At 40.5% G+C, this 22,597-nt stretch overlaps 1 protein-coding gene and 1 long non-coding RNA gene across 3 annotated transcripts in view; one reads left to right on the forward strand and one right to left on the reverse strand.

Annotated features, from left to right (window-relative positions):
• Positions 1 to 22,597, forward strand: part of RAD51B (RAD51 paralog B) — a 385,412-nt gene that overhangs the window by 270,468 nt on the left and 92,347 nt on the right. The window lies entirely within an intron of this gene.
• Positions 11,660 to 22,597, reverse strand: part of LOC125327813 — a 54,760-nt gene continuing 43,822 nt past the window's right edge. Inside the window, exons 2-3 of the long non-coding RNA XR_007204381.1 lie at positions 20,934 to 21,044; positions 11,660 to 12,647 (exon numbers count right to left, since the gene is read on the reverse strand). This is a non-coding gene — a long non-coding RNA (uncharacterized LOC125327813). The remainder of the gene's footprint in view (positions 12,648 to 20,933; positions 21,045 to 22,597) is intronic.

Consider the following 22,597-nt stretch of genomic DNA (forward strand, 5'->3'; position numbering starts at 1 on the left):
TCTTCAATAAAAGTAGGTGCTGGTTTGATGCATCTGTAATTAGGACTGCCTAGCACTGTGGAAAAGGGTTTCCTTTCCCTCCTAGGGCTAGAGGGCTTGGCAAAATCTCCTTTGGGATGAAACTAGAGCATTTGTCTGAAAGGCTTCTTGGGTAAAGGACAACCCTATGACTTTATAGAAACTGTTTTTATGACCATCCATATCTATCTATGTATCTACCACAATTTCAACTTGCTGAGGATGTAAAAAACCATGTAGCAGTTACAAGAGGATGGGAAGTCTGCTATCAAAGCCATGCCTCATGGAATTACTTTTTGTTGGAGCAGTTTGTTTGACAGACTTAAGTAGTGGTTTTAATTAAGAGTTAGGGTCCCATTATAATAGATATGAGGAGTGGCAGTGGATAAGGCCATGATCTAACTGGAAAGAAGAGGAGAATCATGGACAGCAGAGTTCTGTGTTGCACTGCAGTGGTACACGTCTTGCAGGTCATTAGTGGAAGAGGGTAGGCTAAGCTGTTGCAGCATTCCCCTTCCCACTGCCTCACCTTTACATCTGTTTGGAAGGGGAAAGCTAGTACAATTCCGTTTTACAGCACAAATCAAAAGACAACTCTTTGATAAAATGAAATTGGGTATGATTTCTTTCTTTTCCTTGCATGGAGACTTACTGAACCCTGGGCACAGGGAGAGACGTGCAGTCCTTATGTGCCTTCTCTAATGAGTTTTCCCACCAATGGACTAGACTTGATAACAGTTTGCACCGGGAGAAGGCTGAATGCTGCCTGTGCACCAGTAGAAGCCTTTTATAAAAGGATCCTGTTAAAAGGAGTAAACCTGTTACCAGGATGAAATCAAGTGAACTGATCTGACAAAAGAAACAAGAATAGATGACACAGTGTTACTGAAAAACTGTTTCTTAAAGAAGCAAAATGGTTTTGCTTCCACAAGCTAGCAAGAGGGATATTGGTTGCTACAGCAGGAGTCTAATGGCATCAGATTCACCAGCCTGGTTGTTTATTTGTAGGGATACGTTCAATGAACATTTCAAGCACTCCAGGAGGAAAGGAGAGACTGAGGACTTAGCCATGTTTTATTAACATTTTCTTTCCAATAGAAATCAAACTGAAGAAGACAACAGATATATCGTGATTTCACTTTATTACTAGTTGTTGAGATATGCATTTATCAGAAGAAATGAGAAACAGATTACACCAGTAAACACATCTGGCCTCAGACTGGCCTACAAGTCATCCAAAAAGAAGCACAAAATATGGAGTTGTTTACAGCCAGGCACTTAAAATCCCACACAGCTGCAAGGGTGAGAGGCGGCAGAATAAACTCTCAAGACAAGCTGACAACAGCTCCACTGCCAGGGTGCCCCTTTTGCAGACGAGACAACAACAGATGAAGAAATCTTGAGAATGACCCAGAGCAGTGCTCATTAGTGAATGAAGCACAGGCAGGAAATGGGACAAGATTCCTTTTGTCATAGTTTTTCACCCAGCTGTCCTCCTGTCCCACAGCCACCCACATGCAATCAAATATAGTCATGGTCAAACTCCAGAAAAGTTATACAAATAAAACCTCCAGTGATTGCATACAGACTCCTTCTAAGTTACATTTGCCCCATTAGCAAGGAATGAAAAATTACTGGGTTTAATCCAGGCACGTTTATCATTGCAATTGAAACTTATTGAGGGATTGTATTCAGGTAAATCTGATAGAACCATGTGATTCCTCTTACTGATGTCATCTGTACATCTGTTTCTCTGCATATCTACTGTTTATTATTGATTCACTAGCACTTTTACTACATCTATTTTATTTCCTTCTTATGGCAAAGCTATGATTTTTACTTTATACAGGTATAGACTCTCTTTGTGTTAAACAGATGCGTGCAATTCCCAAAATGAGAGCATTAACAAGCAGAGGAAAAACATTTCTGGACTTCTGAAATAGAATCTGTGGAATCAAATGCTATTTTGAGATTTTTAAATTATTATAATGACATTGAAACTCCAGCTTCTTTGGGACCTTTCTTTTGTGAGTACAGCTCACCTAACATCTTGCTCATAGGCTATGAAAAACATTTTGTTTTTCTTATGGATTGAATGCAGTTTTTTATCTATATTTTTCAGCTGGAGTTAAACAACAGAAGTCTGTTACAGAGAATTCTATAACTCTTGTTTTTCCAAATGGCAGCCATCCTGTTGCTCTCCAGCAGGAGACACCTGCCTGTAGGGTACTGTGAGTAGTTAGATTCAGCTCCTGTGCTGTTCATTGTCCCTTCATGTTTGGCTTTGCTGCTCAGCTGCAGTGGCCATTTTTAAATAGAGCAGTTGTGTATGAGCTGTTCATGAGAGTCCTCTAAATGGAAACTCTAAATGCACCAGCACTGAGGTTGAGCATCAATAAAAATGAGTGTCACGTATTCAGCCTATAGCAATTATTTTCAAGATCATGGATTCATGCACTCTTGAGCCATCCAGTGTGTAGAGTTCCAGAGTGACATTAGGCAGACAGAGAATTCAAGCTGGCATAAAAAAAAAAAAAAGCCCAGCCCCTTCCCACCCAAAATTACCTCAGCACTGATCTGAGGCAACTCTCTCTAGGGTCAGCACCTCTATTTAGAAATCCCACTTGAATCAGTCCATGTGAGTATCATGGCATTCTTTCACACTCTAAAATATCTACAAGGAGCTAGTCTGAGACCAACTTATTCCACCTTAGCTACCAGAGAGACCTGAGATAGAAAGAGGTCATTTTTGCTAATCAAAGTGATTTTATGTTTAACAGGGAGGGGTTGCTGCAGCCTATCAGAACAGTCTTTGAGGCATCTGGTTTGTTGCTTTTGGAGTCCCATTAATATCTCTTCTGTTTTGTTCCAATGGTAATGGTAGCTATCAGACATTACTGCATCTCCTCTTACCACTGTGTCTGGGTGCAGTATCACTAGAGCTTTTAGTTGTGTATTTTTCTCCCCACAGCTCTCATTTCTCATCTTTATTTGAATCACAGTCTTGTTCAGCAGGTCAGCTAATGGAGAGCAGATTTTTTTTACTCATTCTGGTACTTTTTTCCCTTTTCCCTCTATTTATATAACACACAATTTGTAATCTTTTTAAAACCAAAGAAGAGAGAAGTCTTGCGTTCATCTAGATTAAAATCAGCTGCAGCCTATTAATGGACTCAGCCCAAGACTGGGACTTTAGGAAACAAAAACACTGGACTAAATTATACTGAACTGGCCTCTGTCTCGTGGTGAGGGGATTCATACAGCAAGAGGAAAGGGGAAAAGGGGGGTAAAGGGAGAGGATCTCCATGTGGTTTTAATTCATTCTGATTCTCTTCCTGAAGCTAATTTACCCAACACAAAGGCTCTGTAGTGGGCAGCCAGCTTTTAGAAGTTTGGCTTTCACTGATAAACAACTCAATTCCTGTTCTGAAGGTCTGAGATAGCTCAGACCTGTGTGTAATCAGCCAAGGTTTAATGTGAGTATTTTGGTACAGGGTATTTCAATTACATATTAGAGTCCTTTCATCATCTGTCAGAGTGTATCCTGAAGACTCTCAGATAATTGATCTAACTCCTCCATTCATTCTGTCCCCAGAAACAGACAGTGAATTGTCTCATTGAAGAGTCAGAATAGCAGACACATGGGCCAAAACAAGTCAAGCCAAAAGTGCTTCCACTGGCGTGGCACTTGCAGAAGGCAGTTCTTAGCTTCTTCTGAGCATAGAGGCCTTTGCCACCGAAGTAGCAATGTACTGTTCTCTGCTGAAGGGAAAATACTCATTGATTCTATTCCTCCCCTTTGACATTAAATCTTTTTTATTGCATTCTTAGTCCCGTTACTGTGTGTAGTCCTCTAGCAGCATGCAAGAAGTTATGTCTTTGCCCTTAGAAAGCCAGACAGTGGGTGGAGAAGTGAAGCAAACAGTAAATCATTAGCTGGAAATTACTTGATTAATTATGTTAGGCACAGACTGTCTTTGGTTACAGTTTTCATGTACTTAGTGACAATAACTAGACTACAACTTGTAACAAAACTAGAAGGCAAACGGGGAGATTAATGAAGGGACTGAGATGGAGGAGGGAGTGGAACTGGACCTTGGAAGGAAGGGTTGACTTGAGACAATAGCTGTGCATGTATGGCTTCCCAGTGCTTCAGTCCCATGTGCAAATATTTGTTATGGGAAATGAGGATACACTTGCCCCATGTCTATCACTGGCTAATAAGCCACAACAATCAGCACTAGTTGTTCGCTGCTCTATTAAATGTGCTCTAGGAATGAGAAACATCAAAGAAAATACAGTTTTAAGATTGAGGTCTGGGAATATCTGGCTTCAACTGCTAATTCTTGCCAGTTTTGTGTAATAATGGACAAAAGAATTTCACCATGTCCTGCTTTCCATCTTCTTTTCTAATTTACAGAGACACTGAAATGTTCAGCATTATATGAAGGATGCTCCATTTCTAAAATGTTAAATTCTGTATGCATATGATCCAGTTACTGCATAGTTATCCAGGAAGCCTTATATATCCTTATCTGGGCATATTTTTTCCAAAGTGAATTTTGCCTTTTCATGGCTTTCCTTTATGAGGCAGCTCAAGCAAAGGTTCAAATACAGAGAGAATCCCTTATACTTTGCTTGAAAAATAATTTCTCACATTTACAGCAGGTCATCTGGAGACTAGGTTGACCAGGACATGGTTTTTCCAGGGGGTTCTCCTGTAGTCCTTCCTTCTCCTAAGCACATGCTGTACCTCTCCCATCAGCACCCAGTTCACTTTCTGTGTGCCACAGTGCTCTGAAAACAGGCCAGAGCTGTTGCAGAGCTTTTAGGAATTAGACTGGGGTTTTTTTATGGATAAATCAAGTTTGACTTGATGTACTGGAAATCTTTTTAGCATTTCGTTCCTGTATTTCTTCTTTCCAAAACTTAAGGCATGAAGTAGCTGAAATAAAGTGACCCAAAGGCTTTTGGATGCTGTAAGGTGTTTCACTTTTTCCTTTGGCCTTCCTCAAATGCTGCCAGAAGCAAACTGATTTGCTGTCCTTTTTTGTTACTTTGTTTTTTTTCTTCTGCTTTTATTCTGTCAGTAAGTCTGTTATTTGTCTAATGCTCAGACAGATCACTTTCTCTCCTCACCCCAACCTGTTGAATACTGATGATTCCAACAGAAGTGGTTAAAACTTTATTCAGAAATAACTGGAAGAACCACTGAAATAACCATCTAGGACTTGGCTAGAGATTTATTTTAAGGCTCAAAGTAACCTAATAGAATTCTGAGAGAGTAAACTTAATTTTGGATGGTTTTGGATGACTTTTGTAAGAAGAAACCTGTTTTTGGTATTCTTTACACACACACATGCACCCCAACAAAAACAAAAAGTAAAATGAACAGTTGTATGGTTTTACTGTTCCATGTGCTTTGAGTGACAGCTAGCAAATTACCAAAGAAATAATTACAATAGTTCAATATAGTAAAAATTGTGTAAGTAACATTGGCTTACAGTAAGCTTCACATGCTAAGTTATGCTTCCTCTGTCAACAAAGGTACCATATTCATCCCCAACACTTTCAGAAGCAGAGCTGCACTTCTCATTGCCCTAATCTCCACATTTGTGGCATCTGTTCCCATGATTCCCTTTGTCTGGTGAGGTCCAGACCCTGCACAGCCTGTGTCTTTTTGTAGTCTTTTGTTTTTAGCAATTACTAAACAAAGGGGTATTTGACTGTAGCCTTATTTAGCTTGAAAGGAAATGCAGTGCTAGAGCGACCAGTTTCAATAGGTTTTAACCCAAGACATAACAAAAAGCCAGTCTTTTTCTTTCATTGATTCCAACCTGAAGAAACCAGATAGTTCAAACAAAAAACTAATGAGAAGGATGGGGTTCAGTGAAATCAAGGCATGAAGATGTGACATAATTTTGAGAAACCTATTTTAGTGTGTTTGCAGACTTGGGCTACTTATATTACTTACTCTTGGTTCCCAACATAAAAGTTGTCATCACAACCATAAAGCTAGAAATGCACTTTTGAAAAAGAGAGAAAATATTTGAGAGCACAATATTCAGTTACTGTGAAAAAAGTTTTATCTTCATGTTCTCCTGTGACTGTGTCCAATTTGATCCTTTGCTGTCATACAAAATGGTGTAGTGGTAAGGTGTTGATCCTGGAGGTTCCTAGGGGTCTGGCACAGCAGAAGTGGTGTGTTTTTATGAGGCTGAGCTCTAGTTACCTGTGCACTGTTAAGGGCCTGCAATATCTGCTCATGTTTTACCTGTAGAGATGAAAAAATCTCCACATTTTTTGAGTTTTCAACTACATAAAGTTCTCTGCCTAGATGAAGAAAGTTGAGAGAGAGAGAGACATCCTGCTTTCATGTTCTTCTCATGGTCCTGTGGCTGGCTGCACAAGTGTGTGGGCAGCCACACGTGCAAGGCACCCAGAGCTCAGTGCTCTTGCACACTGCGCACACGTGCACTTACGTGACTCAGACTCAGTTTCACTCCTTTGCTCTGGTGCCTGTTACAGGACAGGAAACAGGGCCCGCTGGGAGGACTTATTTTAAGAAGCTGTTGTATGATTTTGGTTCCTTTTGGCTGCAGTGTTCATTGTAAGCATAGAGCTGCTCTCTTGGGGATGCTCTGTGTGAACTGTGTGGCTGTCACTGTTGTTTCTCATTTGCCCTGCTGTGCTCCAAACTTAGTGTGGTTTCAGAGTACTTTGCTGATGTGTCAGGTCAATCTCCTTGGGTTCCACTTCTCAGATAACCAGGAGTAGTTCACCCTGGCTGCTGTCAAGCTGTTCAACTTTCTTCAAAACTATTCCTGCTAGTGTAACAGTCTACCAGTATTTTACCATGAAACATATTCTTTGGGGAGCTTCTGCATCTGTGATGCTCTGGGGAAGCTATGGGCAGATGCTGCTGTACAAGGTGTGCAGATGCTCACAGTCTGAAACTAGGCTTAAGAACAAAAGGCAGAATAATATAGATAAGCATCCTGTAATACCATAGGGGTTTTACAGAAATTATATTTGGAGGATATTTATAGTCATTGCCATACTTTGCCTGGGATGCTTTTTAATAGTACCTGAAATGAGATGGCTTTATTGTTTAGAGAGCTCCAAGAAATAAAATTGTTCTTAGCTTGGGAGTTTTGCTGCTGGTTTCTCTAGCAGTTGTTGAGGAACAGGCCATGAGTTCTTCCTTATCACTTCTGCCTGGTGGGTGAACAATGCATTTGGAACTCTTTCATTTTGCTTTTAGTGTGTTGGGGAACATTGGCATACAGCCTAAAGCAAAATGGTGGAGGGAGAATGAAGTTGTTTGCTTTGGTCATCAGCAGTTTTTGACAAAACTAAGATGGCTCAGTCTGGTGCATTTTTCTGGAGTTGGATGTATTGTACATTGCTTTCAAGATTTTCGTGCCAGGCAGATCTTACTTTGTGGATCTTTGGTACACTCAGACTTCCAAGCAATATAGACTTCCCAGTGTAGGCCAAATTCTCTTACACTTTCTGTCTTCTTTCTTGCAGCACTTTCCACAAAAGTATTCTAATAGTATCAGATTATTTGTTTCTCTTCCTTAATTACTAGTTCTAAAAAATCTGTCCCATACTGTTCAGGGAGAAACAGTCTAGTCAATAAAAGCGGAAATTGAAGAACAGTTGTCTGTGTTAAGAAGAGCTTTAAGAATCCGGTCATGCTGCTTTTCTGAGTCTAGTTAGCATTTTGCTTTGATGCTGTGAGTCCTGTACTTTCATCCTGTGAAGGATGAATGCAAAAGTAGAATGTTGGTGCTAGTCCAAAACTTTGTTTATCATTCATTACCTGAATTTCACATAACTGCAAAACTGTGCTTGATGGTCCACAAGAGAAGTTTTCTTTTGAGGTTTTTGCTTTGATTTGGGTTGGATCTATCCAGAAAATGTCTTGTGGTATATTATTTGAATTTTTGCAGGTTTTTTTTATCCATCAGGAAATAAATTTCCTGAAGTTCTGAGCCAGTGAAAGAAGGTGAAATAAGATAGAAGATGCTCATGTAGACAGCTTCACATTTGTTCAGAGGATTAGTCTTCAGATTTTTGCCAAGTTTCGTATAAAAGTTTGGTCTGGCTCTGATGTAATCCACAGTGATTCATCTGCTTCTCAGTGTCTCCCAAGAGGGTGAATCACACTGTATATCTCCAAGATAAACTATCAACATACACTGACAGAGGTGCCATTCAGGTAAAGAATGATAAACAAAGTACACTAGAAAACATACTGTCCTGAGGTCAAACCTTTCCATGTAAGTGACAACAAGCAAATACATGGAAATGTCCTTTACTGGTTCTAGATTGTCTGGTTTTTATTCTGTCTGCCTAGAAAAAGATGAGACTGAGAAGCAGACAAGAATAAGTTTCTTTCCTGATACTGGGCACCGTAGTTGGGAAGGTGATTTTTTCCTTCCTGCTAAGTCCCTTGTCATGTGTTTTTTTCCTCAGATATTGCTTGGCAGTATCAGCTGGAAGAGATGGCTCTGTTTGGGATAAAACCTTATTTATTTCCCCACCCTCTCATTTCTTTTTTTTTTCTTTTTTTTTATACTAGACAAGAAAACTATGTAATTTGAAGAATAAAAATCAAGTTTCTATTTCTATATCTGATTTTCTCCCCAATCTTTTATCTCTTGATGTGACTGATTTGCCGCCCTTCTTCCCCTCCCTCCTTGCTGATAACTAATGGACTTTGGTATTAAGCCAGCCTTTCAGTGCACACACCACCATGCCAGCGAGAGTGTGTGCAGCTATTCTGTCTGCTTTGGAAGCCTACAGATGCAGCCAGAGCTAGAACAATTCCCGTATTGATCCCGCACTTGTCAGTTAATCCGTCATAAGGCATGGGAACCCTAGCCCTATCCACATCTGCCTGCATAACTGCAGGGGGAAAACCAATTCTCTGAAGCTCTCACCAGGAAACAAGAAAGCAAAGAGAAATGGGAGCTTGCTGGGAGAGAAGGCTGTAAACTGCTGGGCCAGAGGGCCATGAGATTGCCTACCTGCTCCACCCTTTCCCCCCAACTCCTTTTCATCCTCCTGCAGGTCAGCAGGATCAGGTTTATGTTAGTGAACCATGAAGCTTATCAAATAAATGTTGCAGCAGCAGGTGTTTGGCTCTCTCCACAGGCCAAGCCTAACAAGGTTGATATTGTGTCTGTGGCCAAAGTAATGCCGTAATTACTTTTCTGGGCTTGGAACGCCCAAGAGATTTCTGGGAACCAGTTAGAAAAACAAACCTTGCTAAGAGCAGGGGATTTTTGAAAAGGAGCAGTGATGCTCTCTGTGCCAGAAGGAGAGGACAGGCATTTTGAGTACAGCATCCAGTGTGGTGCCCCATCCCCTCATAGACTGCTCATGTTACAGGGGCCTGGAACAGAGGCAAAGTGCTTAAGTTTGGTCACTCACGTTGGGATGGGCAGCTTATTTTAGCCCATGGTGGCATGTGGAAAGGCAGCAGCTTTCTTTAAAGTTGTTAATGTGTACTGTAAGAAGAGTGAACCCTGGATTTGGGGGACCCTTGAGTGTTTGTAATTCTATCTATATAATTCAATTTGACTTACACATCAGGAGTTGCGTAGCATAGCATTCCCAGTGCTGTCTGTTTCTCGCTTTGTGTGTTTCCCTTATAAGCTCTGAACATGGAAACTGAGTTACAGACCATGATGCAGCCTAATTACCCTAAAGGAAGAATGAGATCTCACAGCACAGCTCTGCTGTGCCATGCCCCTTTATCTCATGCAGTCCCTCTCAGGCCAGGGAGGGGAAAGTTAAAACAGGTCTGTACAGTGACGACATTTAAAGGCAGCAATCACCATCATTCTTTTTGAAAGAGTATTGATCGTTCAGGCCAAAGCTTTTTCCCTGTAGCTGATTATTATATGTGATAATGTTACCATAATGTCATTTAAGCCAGCTTAAGTAATTGCAAAAATGTCCTGAACTACTGGAAATTTCTTCTGTCGCTGTGCGGTTGTCCAGGAGACCAGAATTTGAAAGGGAGAAGAGGAAGAAAGCAAACCTGATTAGACATTCATAGGATTGCACATTAGACTTGAACCTGGCATATTTCAAAAATTACTTTTTTTTTTAAGAAAGAACCTATAAATTCTTACTACCTATAAGGAATTCTATAGGCATCCTTCTCTGCTATTGAATCAAGCTACAGAGCAATGCCTTTGTAGTGATGAATGAATTTTCCCAAGCTAGGAAAGTTAGCATTGCATGAATGTCTGGCAATGCTTTTCCATTCCTCCTGTCTATGTTAAGCCCTATTTTTGCATATTACTTTGTATTATGAAGACCTGATGCTTTGGCAGCAGTCCAAAGATACCAACCATGCCATTCGCTCAGTGTTCTTCAGTGTTTCTTGCTAAACTGTTTTGTTCTTGGTATGTTGTGCTGGGCATACAGTACCCGAGTGTGCTGTAAAGCCCTGCTGTGAGTGCCATGGCATGCTAGTCCCCAGCGTTTAATTTTGTGCTAGGAGTACTGCACACTCGGAGGTGAGTGCTGTGGGTAGGTGAGACACCTGCTTCTTCAAGGTATTCGGTGACTTTCCATAAACACTGAGTGTAGCAAGTAGTGAAGAACTGCTGTGCTAAGACTGCTGGACAGGAACATGATGGAATTTGCCTCAGCATTATTGCATTAAGGGCAAACCTTGTCTGCTCTTGAAAAATGGCACCAGGGTTCCTTCCACAGCAATTTCCCCGTGCTAGAAGTGTAATACAGATCAGCTAAAAATCAGGCAGGTTATGTACGACCTAAGATGGCCTAGATGGTGCTTATAGAGCTCACTGCTTTAATCTGGGATGCATTTGCTTGATATAGAAAGATTTTTTAACATGGTAATTTAATTTGATTTTTAATATACGTTGTTGGAACACTTGTTCAGCATTTGGAAGCTTAACTAGGACAGATTTTTTTCATCATGTATTCTGTAAACATTCAGGAATGATGTCTGAAAATTGTCATTTGGAGGAAGTGTTGCTGCAGTATTTGGCCTACCTGCCTATCTGAAGTCTCAGATTCTGAGGGAAGATGAAGGCTCATATATTTATTTTTCTATAAAAAGCAAAGACCAGCTATGGCCAACTCTAATAAATCTCCACTGGAGAGGAGTGGATCAGCAAGAAGCCGTTCAGGACTGAGTTGTATGGAAGAGACTGCAGGCATGTTAGGTTTGGTGTTGCAGTGCCAGAGCTATGTATGAGAACCTCACACATGACTTACCAGTGTTCACCTAAGTGTAACCAGACACACACCAGAATATATTTGCTATTAATATTGCAGCTGTGATTTTTTTTTCTTTACTTTTGTGATTAGAAGAATGTGACAGCTGTGTGCGTGTGTGTCTTCTGGCAGTGGAGGGATGACAGTGCTTACAGCTCCCATATGAAAGCAAAAGCATGCTTTCTCTAGGCCCAAAACGTTTACAAAAGTACTTCATAAAGCTTAAGAAATAATGACAGAGGAAAATAGGTGGCAGTGGATTAGACCAAGGTATTTTATGTGCTGTGATGTTTTGTATAGTCATCTGGAAAGAAATGGAAGAGATCTTTTGAAGACCATTGATTGGAAACAATCTTTATTACCAATCAAGTTCACCTTTGTCAAAAAAGATGATTATTTAAATATTAGGCATCTTTTACTCCCATGGCACAAAACTGATTCAAAGACTTGATCTGATAGATAAACTGTTAAATGGCTCGTCAGATTAGATAAGGAAGTTGGAATGTATTTGATGTTAAAGTTACATCCCTACATATGAAATCTCTCCTCGTCTATAATCTAGAGAAATATATGTGAGAATAGGAGGTCATCTGCATGTTGTGTAGTTTTCTGAAAGCTGGGGATTGGTTTGGACATTCCTTTTGTATTTACTGCTTTTTATCCCCAGTGGAAGAAAAATGTTTGTATTAGCTATACAGAGATGAAAACATGAGGAAGTTCTCAGGTATTGGTAATGGACACCAAAGTTCTCACCTAGCAGTCAGTTTACATTAAGATCTGGGCTACATCAGAAAGAAGAAAAAGGGACTGCTAACCAACCAGAAGAGAGTTATTTCATTCCATTCTTTAATGGAGCAGATTATTCCTGGCCTTTTAATGTAAAAGTTGTCAACATGAATGGAATACACAGACCCCTGCGAAGACTCTCTAATATAAATTACCTAATATTGTCATTTTTTGTCAGATTCCCAAAGCAAGGTAATGTGTTAGGATGTGACTTACTTGACAAGGATGCTAAAAGCACATCTGTCACCTAAATGATATTTTTTTTCCGTGATTAAGAAGTTCTATTACTCCATGATCCAGAATCATCAAACTTATTTTTTCTGTAGCCCATTTCCATTCACGGCTTACGGTCAAAACAGAAGTTTAAATCTTCATAATTAATCTTAAACCCTTAATACACCATGTTATTTCTGACCCAGCAAGGACTTGGATCTCACAGTAACATATGCAGCAACAAAGTGATACAAATCTTCCTGTTTCTTGTCTGAACCTGCCAAGAGCCGCTGTGGATATGTGTCACCACGATAGTGTTGCAGTTGCTGAAGATGCTATTAGTGATTCCAATGGGACTCCTGAAAATGAAAACAAAACAAAGTCTTTTTTCTTGAACTGTTGATCAATTGATCATGAGAATGAAAAGGTTTTAGTTGTAATTTGGCTTTTCATTTTATTTTCTAAGCCTGTGATGAGTAATGATAAACACTGACAGGTGACTCGCATGGCATGTGCATGTATTTTGTATTTGGGAGCCAGTCCTGATGTGGTTGGGAAGTATGCATAAAGGCTGCCTAAGCAGAGTTCCTCTTCTTCTGGGCAGCATTGTATTTTGATCTTTTAAACATCATTTGAATCCTCACTGTTGCTTGAATGACTTGTTATATCCATCCCAAATCTTTTGCATCCTTGACATGGGCAATTATTCTTTTCGTGAAATGCTTTCAATTAAAAAGTGATAAAATCAGCCCTTGGAAAGTTTAACATGAACTAATTTCAAGTGCTCATGTATTCCAGAAAGTGAGTCTGAGGCAATGGTTGGAGGTTCTTACTAAAACATGAAGATATGAACTCTTAGACGAATCCACGGGGGAGGCTGTTTTGAGCAACCGCCTGTGCTGAATTGCTTCTTGTCATCCCCAAGATAACTGGTTACCACTGTGATTTCAAGTCTCTGGAAATAGTGAGGCAATTTTTAGGAAACATATCCAGCAGAAAATACTCACGCCTTTATAGGTTAGTCTGAGTAACCTTGGAAATGCACACAAAACGATGCAGTGCTTACTGTGAACAGTGTGAGACTGAGTCTGACTTAGAATTTTAAAAATTCAAATAAAATTTAAGGAAGTTCTAACTGGAATGCTGAGAATTTCCCTGTTGATTCTTGGGAGTGTGAGCTATCTTATAAATGGTTCAAGCAGTTAATGCTAAAAAAATAGGAGTTTTGAGGTCCATTGCATGGGAAATATATGAAGTTTGTAGTTTCAGAAGGAAACTACAGATGTGTCTGGAAATCATAGACTCCAGTTTTCCTTGTTAAGCCACTGAATTTGTCTATTTTCCTCTCTTTCTGAAGTTGTCTTGCTCAAAAGTCCTACTTTAGTCCATTTTTTCTTGCATGTATCTTCTCTGTGCTAGTTTCTGAGGAACTGACGAGAGTATTAACATATATGTATCTATATATAAGTATCTGCATTAGTTAGACACATATAAATAAAAAATTCCTTCTCTTTTTTGGAACAGTGGTCTTAGGCGACTGTTAAGATTCCTGTTTCCCAATCATTTAATACATTGGAAGTTTAATCAAGAGGTCTCAAAGAATATATCTTTGGCCAGGGAAAAACAGTTTGGCAAAGAAAAGGTAGGAATGGTAGAGATAGGAAGTTTTTTAATATGTTTCCATGAGAAAGAACAGAAAGAAAACAAATGCAAAAGAAGACTGAAGGAAAGAAAAGAACCATAAGGCTGAAAAAATTAAAGGACAGTGCTCAAACTGAAAAGCCATTGAGGAGAAAGAATCATCTAAGAAACTCCAAAGGGTGGGGAATGGAAAACTGAAATTAGGAAGGGACCTTAAAAAAAGCCTAAAGCTTTGTCCATGCTGCCAACAAATCTATTTTGCTCAATTTTGGCTAAGCTGGATAAACATTTTTTCTGGCATGATAGGTAGTTGCCCAAATTTGTTTGTTACAAGTAGGTTGGAACAAACCTCCCAAAAATGTTTTTGCCTAGTCTCGTGAATTATGCTAAATCATATTTTTACTTTGAGTCAAAAAAATTTGGCCGCACAGAGGCCGGCAAAACACCGAGGCAGCTCAGACAGTTGGATTTCACAGCTGTTTTTACATTCTGTGGTTTAAGCTGTGGGGATGTGGCTTAACTGCAACATCCCGCCAGATCTCCAAGGGAAGGAGCACCCCAAGGTAGCATTCTCCGGCTCAGCCAAACATCAGGAACAGCATAAGCAAGGGAGATTCAGCCCTCAATGCTCTTGATGTCTGTAGTGTAAAATTACAACAAAATCTCTGCAGAAGACTGTAACACAAAGAAACCAAAGACACAGACTTTGGACAGTCAGTGTGAATGTGCTTGCTCTACACAGCAGTGTTTGACTCTGTTTTGTACAACTGCAGCAGGGCTGGTGTTCCAGGTGGGTCAGAATCCTGCTTGGAGAGAGAAAAGTGGCTGAATGTTGCCTTTGCCTTTAGCTTCACAAAAGTTTGTTTTTCACTCAGAGTAACACTGCCTGCTCTGTCTTCCCAAGGGAACCATTCTGAATGAGGGTCACCAGATGCAGATGTTTGACTGTGACCACCCACCTAAGATCATAGCCAGGTTTCAGGTTGTAGTAATGCTGATCTCTCAACTCCTGGTCATCAACAAGTGTTCAAACCAAGGCCAACTTCTGCATCACTTCTGGTACTCATCAAACCCCTTGGTAAGTCGTCTGTGGGAGCTAAGTAATCTGTTCACTTTGTACTTGTGGGTTAGCCTTTTGCTGCCTTTGCTGCCTGAATTGATTTCTTGTGGAGTAAGATGAGCACTAGTGCAAGGCAATCGGGTAAGGCTGGGTGAAAGAGGGATGGAGGACATGGAAAGAGAGACAGGGCCACGTCTTCTGTTAACCATTCACAGTTAGAGCAATTTGGCTCCAGTGTCAAACCATGTGGGACAATGAAGTAAAGCTACTTGTGTCAGCCTACCCTCAGCTGCTGGTGTTGCATTGCAGTGGGGGAAAAGACCGATAGCAGAATCCCAACAAAGCTGTATGTTTCCACTTTTTCCTATTAAATAGACAACTTCAAGTTTTTCTGTAAACTGTGGCAAATCTATGAGTGTAGTAAAAACTAATAAAATGTGGCTTGGTACAGACCTGTACTTTGTGGTTGGTTGACTGTACCTACAAGTCTTTCCTGTAGCTGGTACTCAGAAGTCCTCTTTGTGGATTTCATGGAACCTAATAGCAGGTAGCTTAATAAGTCAGCCAGGGATACAGTCGCTCTCTCCTCTACTTCGTCGTCACTTTTCACTGAATTTCTGTAACCTCACTTATGTTTGAGAACCCCTATCCTTTATCCGGCTTGGTTGAAAAAGTTACAGGGATAAAAACTAGTGGGGTATGGAATGTGATTGCAGAAGTGTTGTCTGTGTAGAAAACCAGACTAAAAAAGAACTTGATAAAACAGTATTAGAAGGAAAATGACACAACTATGTTGTTTGACTTTAGTGATTGCAAACATGATTTTATCATTTCTTCCTTCAAGAAGGGTCTAATGTCCTACTGCTTCAATTCATCTGAAGGTTGCAACTTGAACCTGTTTGATTTTAGTTGAGCTGAGAAAAGACTGGGCTTGTAAGTGCCAGTTTAACTCTTCTTAGATCTGTTCAGCACATGAGGAAGGACTAATAGGGATGTGTTAAACTGATTCTGGCCATTAGAAATATGGTCTACATCCGTGGTCCTTAGGCAGCTTTTAAGGCTGAGAGTACTCCATGGGATGTAGGGCATTTGTTTGGGGCAGCTAGTTAAGGCATCTTCATCCTATTCAGCACCATTTTCTCTGATGTGCCTCCATTGAGAGGTAATTGAGAAACAATGGTGAATTGAACCGCTTGGCCTGATTTTTCTGACAGTCTGAGTACCTAAAGGTCCTTGTGCTGTTGCTGGTTGTTTTGTGATAGCATCTGAGACCCCTGTTCAGCATCCAGAGCTCCACAATGTAAGGCAGTGTATACACACAAAGAATAAAACGATGGCCCTTGCCCTTGCTGACTTCAAATATGGTTTATGGTTCCTCCAGTGTGTCAAACTGAGCACCAAAAGTAATGGTCAACAAAATCACAAACCACTTGAAAACAAACAGCAGCTTAAAAAGTCCACATGGATCACCATGTAAATGTTGTCCTGTTTTACAGTGGAAACATTTCTGACTTCTGTTGGCACACTGATAAATTCCTGCAACCAACATCATCTTTTTTGGTTTGACAAAAGGGCAAACCTAACATCCAGGATTCCTAAGTGCTCATAAATGGGATCACACTTCTTTACAAGCTCTCAGAAAGGGAAAATATATATTTTTAATTGCCATATTGGCAAATAGGAAGGACAGATAGGGAAAACCAAGAGCAATATATTTAGTTGCAGTAAGTGCCCAAAACAAATACCAGTGCTTTATGACTGGTATTTGCAAACAGTTTGAGCAGTCCATTTTTCTTACAGAGTTATCTAGCCATGAGCTATTCCCAGTAGATGAACAGTGCCCACCAGTGTTTGCCAACCAAGAAAAAGAGGAAAAAAAACTTTGCACTTCGGTTTGGTCCATTTTTGATTTGCAGTAGTTTTGCAAAGCAGTGTTCACAGTCATTTGTTCTGTTTTCAGCAGTCCTTGACCATACCCCCTGCCAGTAACAGGACCTTTAAGAGCAAGAGAAAGAAACAACTTTTTTTTTACCCGACTAGCAGAGGATGTGCTGAGCCAAAATAGAAATAGCAAGGTCAGGTCAGGGCAAGGCCCTGCATTTCATTAGCTAGGCCTGGCTAGGAGTGATTAAATATGTACAAGAGACTTTGAATAGATCCAGGGAGGAGGGATGACATTGTGGAATACAGAAAAATCATTCTTTGGTGCTGTCAACTGACTGAAAACAGGATGGTACTTAATTAGAGAGATAAAAAGAATTTATTTTAATTATTTTAATTCTGCACAAAAGAGGGCATTTTTTTTTTTATTTTCTGCTGAGTGTTTTGAAGAGAAGGAGAGGAGGGTCTGGGGAGAATGTGTCAGCCTGGCTTAACAGAATCCAGATAGCCTCAAGATACATGTTGACCGAGCCTGCAATTCTCATTAATTTAACTTGATGAAGACTCAGTAAAAAGACAAAATTATACTGGCAGTGAAATCAAGGCCCTGAGAAATTTTGGAGATCCTCCGGTTAGAAACTGAGGACCTTGGGAGCACATTGCACTGTCTGTTTCATCAGACATGCTAGAGAATTGGAAAGAATGGAGCTTCGAAGCCAGAAAAAGTACTGTGTCAAGTGGTGCTCTGGCTGCCCAGCTCGAATTTGCTTTTGGGGCTGCCTGACTTCACTGGCATTGTATGACAATCACACTGTTGCACAGGTACCTAGGCACTGAATGCCCACAGTTTGTAGTCCTTTTCCATAGAAAATACCAGTCCAGCTGGTTGAAGTATGTTTACATTTGTCCAGAACATCAACAATAATGTCTTTGCAAAATTTCTAGGGGCTATTTTTTTAGACCAGCCCACTGGAATATGACTTCCCACTTTATACCCCGTCTGAAAAATGATTCCTGCAGCAGCATAATGCTCCTCAGTGTCATGTTGGAAGGTCAGTTCAGAATCAGCTGCAGGGGATTTCTGCATGCTCGTTTTTGCATGAATGTAACCTAAAACATTGTGAAAGCCTGGATTTAGTTACAGTAGTGTCTAGATCTCTGTGTCTAGACACTAGCATATTTACAGTAGTACAAAGATATTAGTATCATTCATACTGGTTCTTGTTACCTAAATAGTGTATTTTTCCTTCTGGTCCAGTATATCTTAACTGCCTAAAAAGTGTTTTCTTGGGCAATATTGCATCTTCTTTGCTCTATTACAGAAAAGATAAAGCTTATAAAAAATCTTTTGCTTTTCTGAAAGTTATTTGATAGTGGAGCTGACGTTAATGGTCAGTTCACTGGCAGAAGTATATGGTTTGATTTATATGTTTTCTTGCTAAGATGTCAGATTGACAGCCCTGGGAACAGAAATGCTCAGCTAATTGCCCAAACATGCAGCATGTTGCAAACTTTGCCAACCTTTCACAGCGATAGTATCTTGATCATTGAGCGTGAGAGCACATCTGAGCCTTAAGAAGGCATTCAGTGCTGAACCTGATAGGGCCTAAGAAGTACTTTTTGTTAGCTCTCTTCGTGATTCACGAAGGTAAACAATGACCCTGAGTTTCCTTTGTAAAGCTAGTGAGCAACCAGCCTGGCAGTAACAGCTCCGAGTCAGAATTAACAAGAGCTATGTTTCCAACTGTGGTAACTTTATTTGGAAAGGCTGCAGATCCCACTTTCCATCCCATGAGTGAGCATTTGCCCCTGGTCATTGTATCTCTCCCTGTTGTTCCACTACCAGCAATGACCAGTTGTGGGCCTGGAAAGTTTAGGTCACACATTCTTGAAAATTTCTAAACTAGCACTAGTGTAAATTTAGTCTCTGAGGCTTGGTCAGAAGCAATATTTGTCAATAAATAGTTGCTGAATCAACATGTCTGTTCTGAATTACCCATCACAGCAAGTCCTAACTGCTGACTGATTGTGAAACTTATCATTCTTTCCCTGATCCTTCCTGCATCTGCTCTTCTTCTCCTTTTCAGGTTTTCCCCCTCCTGCTTCTCTCATCCATGACCTTTGCCATTTCCCTTTGCCTTCCCTCCATCCACTCCTTTTCCATTTTTCTCTCCCTGCTCTTGTCTATTCCAGTCCCCTTGCATGCCCCTATTCCTACTACTCTCCCTTTCCAGCATTATATTTTTTCCTTCATACATCCCCACGTATTTTTAATTTACTCATCTTCCTACTGCTTCCTATCTCCCTCCCCTCATTGTCACATGGAATAAGCAGTGGTGTTATGACAAGGGGGGGGGCTATTAGCAGCACTGCATTGATCTATTCTGCATCATTCTTCTGTCTTGTCCTCATGGTTTCTTCTTACCAGTTGTCTTGATGTGTTTAATATAACAAATTTCTTTTTTCTTCCTTTTCATTAGAAATCTGGGGGAAGGAGGACAAGCAATAGGGGTGTGCTTTTTTGTCCTTTCCTGTGCATAAGAAGGGGTAGAGGCCCTGTCTTGAAAAACTTGGCTTGTTCTTTCCTTGGGGTTTTCTTCCAGACCCTTTTCTAAGTGAATGGAGAGGAGTGATTTTCTTGTATCACCGGCATTCTTTTCTTTCCCTCCTCCTCTCTGCCCAGTCACGTCCCTAATTAATTGAATTCCCTACTAGACCTTTTGTGAGTCATTTCAATTACCCATTAGTGAAGCAGCCTGGGATTTCTGCTGTGTTTTCACTCATCTTCCTGGAATTTCTCTTCTCCTCCCTCCCCCTCCTTCCCCTTTTAGTCACTCTGGTCTGTGAAAAGCATTAGATGGACTTCAGCGCCGAGTGCCTATATTGTTTGCAGACCCAGCTGCATACTTCCACACTCTGCCTCGTGCGTCACAGCTATTCATCTTGTTTTGTACTTGGCTCTGCTGCAGATGCTGTAAATATGGTAATTTTAGATTCCCTGATTGGAAAGGGTTGCAGGGCGGGTCTAAGTGGTAAGAGCACTGTTTGATTTACACTAGTTCATTCTGGTTTCTCAGGGTTTGGGGTTTTACCAATACAACTGAAATGAAACATGTTTGTAAAGGCAGTCTCTTTTTTAGGGTTAGGAGAAGGATAAAGGTGAGGTTATCTTTGTGCATGGACATGAAAAAGCGCTGCCTCAGAAGCTCTAGGGAGACTGGAAAGAAATGAAACAAAAGCAGGAGGTAACTCCTCAGATTATTATGTAGGATGCCTTCACACACAAATTGCTGCAAAACGTGGATGGATGTGAAAACTGCAAAAATTGAAAAGATCCAAGGCAGAGAACTGTGAAAGGCAAATCTGGAAATTGACAGAAATGCCATCAGTACTCAAGTACTGTAGACTTACGGCAATCCCTGAAGAGCAAAATCAATGGGCAGCTTATTTCTAGAAAATCTTGAAATACTGGGTGGACTGCAGCAGGTAACATGCATTATATTTCTGAGGAGAACAAGGCGGTCATAAAGCCAGCTTGCTAAAATTATGATGGATGCAGTGACTGCCTGAAATCTGATATATGGAGAATTGCATTTCTATTCTGAAATTGAATTTTTACAGCACATGAATCTTTCATGCTTGGACTAATTCTCAAGTGATACAGAGAGGCAAAGAGCATCATGGGGAACCAACCTGCCGGAAATGTGCCCCACACATCCCAAGTTACAAAAGTAATTTACAGTCCTCAAGCTATTATGATACTTTCATATCATTACTATACTTGTCCCTGTGAGATTAGAGTATTTCACGGGAGAACAGACTTTTGATAATCAGGCTGTTGTGAGAAGGCTCTCTCTCATGACTTCCCAGAGGGAGCTCATTTGTTGGACTGATGGGAAGTGAATTTACGAGGGCTCCCTGCACATCGGTATTCATAGGTACTTTTTTTTCTCCTCTGAGCTCTTTATCCAGTCAAAGGAGAGAGGAAGGAAATGGTGTGAAAATACCGCTCAGTACAGACACGTTAAGATGTTCTTAGGAGACCTACTGGGAATTATTTTACCTTTAAGGTCTTGAAATCTTGGCCCCCTGTTAAGCAGTGGTGGATTTCAGAGGTTCATTAGATGACTCTGGAGTTCTGCCACTTCACAGGGTGATGCTACTCAAGTCAAAACTGTAAAAGTGAGAAAGGAGCTGGTGAAGAGTTGCATATGTGACCCCCCTCTTTCTTTACAGGGCATACAGCAGCAGAGCCTGTATCATTTTATCTGAAGCTACCAGGTCATGACAACACCATTTTTTAGCTGTCTGTGTATTGCCCTCTTTTCTTGCACACGTACCATTGCTAGTATCATGTTACGAGGTTTAGTGATTTGGCAGCTCCTACACTTTTTCATTTCTTACATATCCTTTTAGATTAAGTTTTCCACTGCAGAGTTAGCCTGGTGAGCACTGCTACCCAACTTCCGGGGTGAGCAGCAGCAACATCTGAAATGGAGCTTTGTGGCTGCTGTCATTTCACCTGATAAGCTGTCCAGTGTGTGCCAGAGGATGCCAGCTGTGCCAGCAATACTGATTGAATTGCCCATGCTCTGGGCAGCTTTCTGTGCCTTTCCATGGTAACTCCTTTCTTTTCCCAAGAGTACGCAGCAGGACGGAAGACTTCTGCTTCACTAGACTGAGAAAAGCCATTTTTCACAGCACAGAGCTGGCTCCTTATCACTGGCAAGATAGCACATATACTGTAGATGAAAACCCTGTCAGCCCTTCCATGCCAAAGAGTATCTGATGTTCCTTTACCTTATGTAGGACCTAAATTCTTCTCCTGTAATGTTATTAGGTTTCTTTATATGTTTTTTGCCACTGAGTAACACTGCTTGGCTCCTACAAAGTACTGCTGTGTTTTGCTCCAGAGCTGTTTGCATCTTAGCAGATGAAAACCTGACACAAACTTTAGTAATGTAGTTAATTCAGTTGGTTAGTAAAGGAGCTAAAGAAATTTTAAGTTTATTGTATTCATAAACTCTCTTGGAGTTCTCACAGATAGGTTGGGTGTATATTAAAAAATCCACAACTTCTGGAAAATACCATTCCTTGTGGAGCTATTTTGGACTTCCAGCGTTCTAGGCTGTAAAATGCTCTAGAACCTGATAGATTCCCAGTTACAGGTTATTTAATTCCTGTATTTTTTTGACAGAGCAGCAAGAAAAGCAATGATTTTTTAAACAACTGAACAGTGACTGGGTTTTCTATTTTTACTTCTGTTTTGATACATAAAACCTAGATTTAGAATATGTCCACTAAATCCTTCTACACTGTAAAAAGAACATGATAGAGATGATTTTAATTCCCCTTGTCTCAGTACTGTCCAAGAGACTGGATCAATCTCTGTACATATAACACATGCTAGTGATTGCTCCAGTATATGCCCATTTATAGCATTTTTCTTACAACACCTTCTCACTTGACTATCTGCCACTGCTTGTACTGTAGACAAGGTGCACTGTTGGAAAAGGGAGTATAACGTGTGACATGAGAATTACAGTGTGCCAACATAGTTTTCAAGGACCTTTAGTGGATATTAAAGTTACAGTTATCTAATGCCAAGGCTATGGAAGCACATCCATAAGGTGTAAAAACAAAGTTAAATATCATATGCCCAATCTTTTCATTTCCATGCTGGTAAATTACTTGGTGGTTTAGAGAGAGAAAGGGTTCTTTGAATGG

The sequence above is a fragment of the Corvus hawaiiensis genome, chromosome 6 (assembly GCF_020740725.1).
Source record: "Corvus hawaiiensis isolate bCorHaw1 chromosome 6, bCorHaw1.pri.cur, whole genome shotgun sequence".
NCBI lineage: Eukaryota > Metazoa > Chordata > Aves > Passeriformes > Corvidae > Corvus > Corvus hawaiiensis.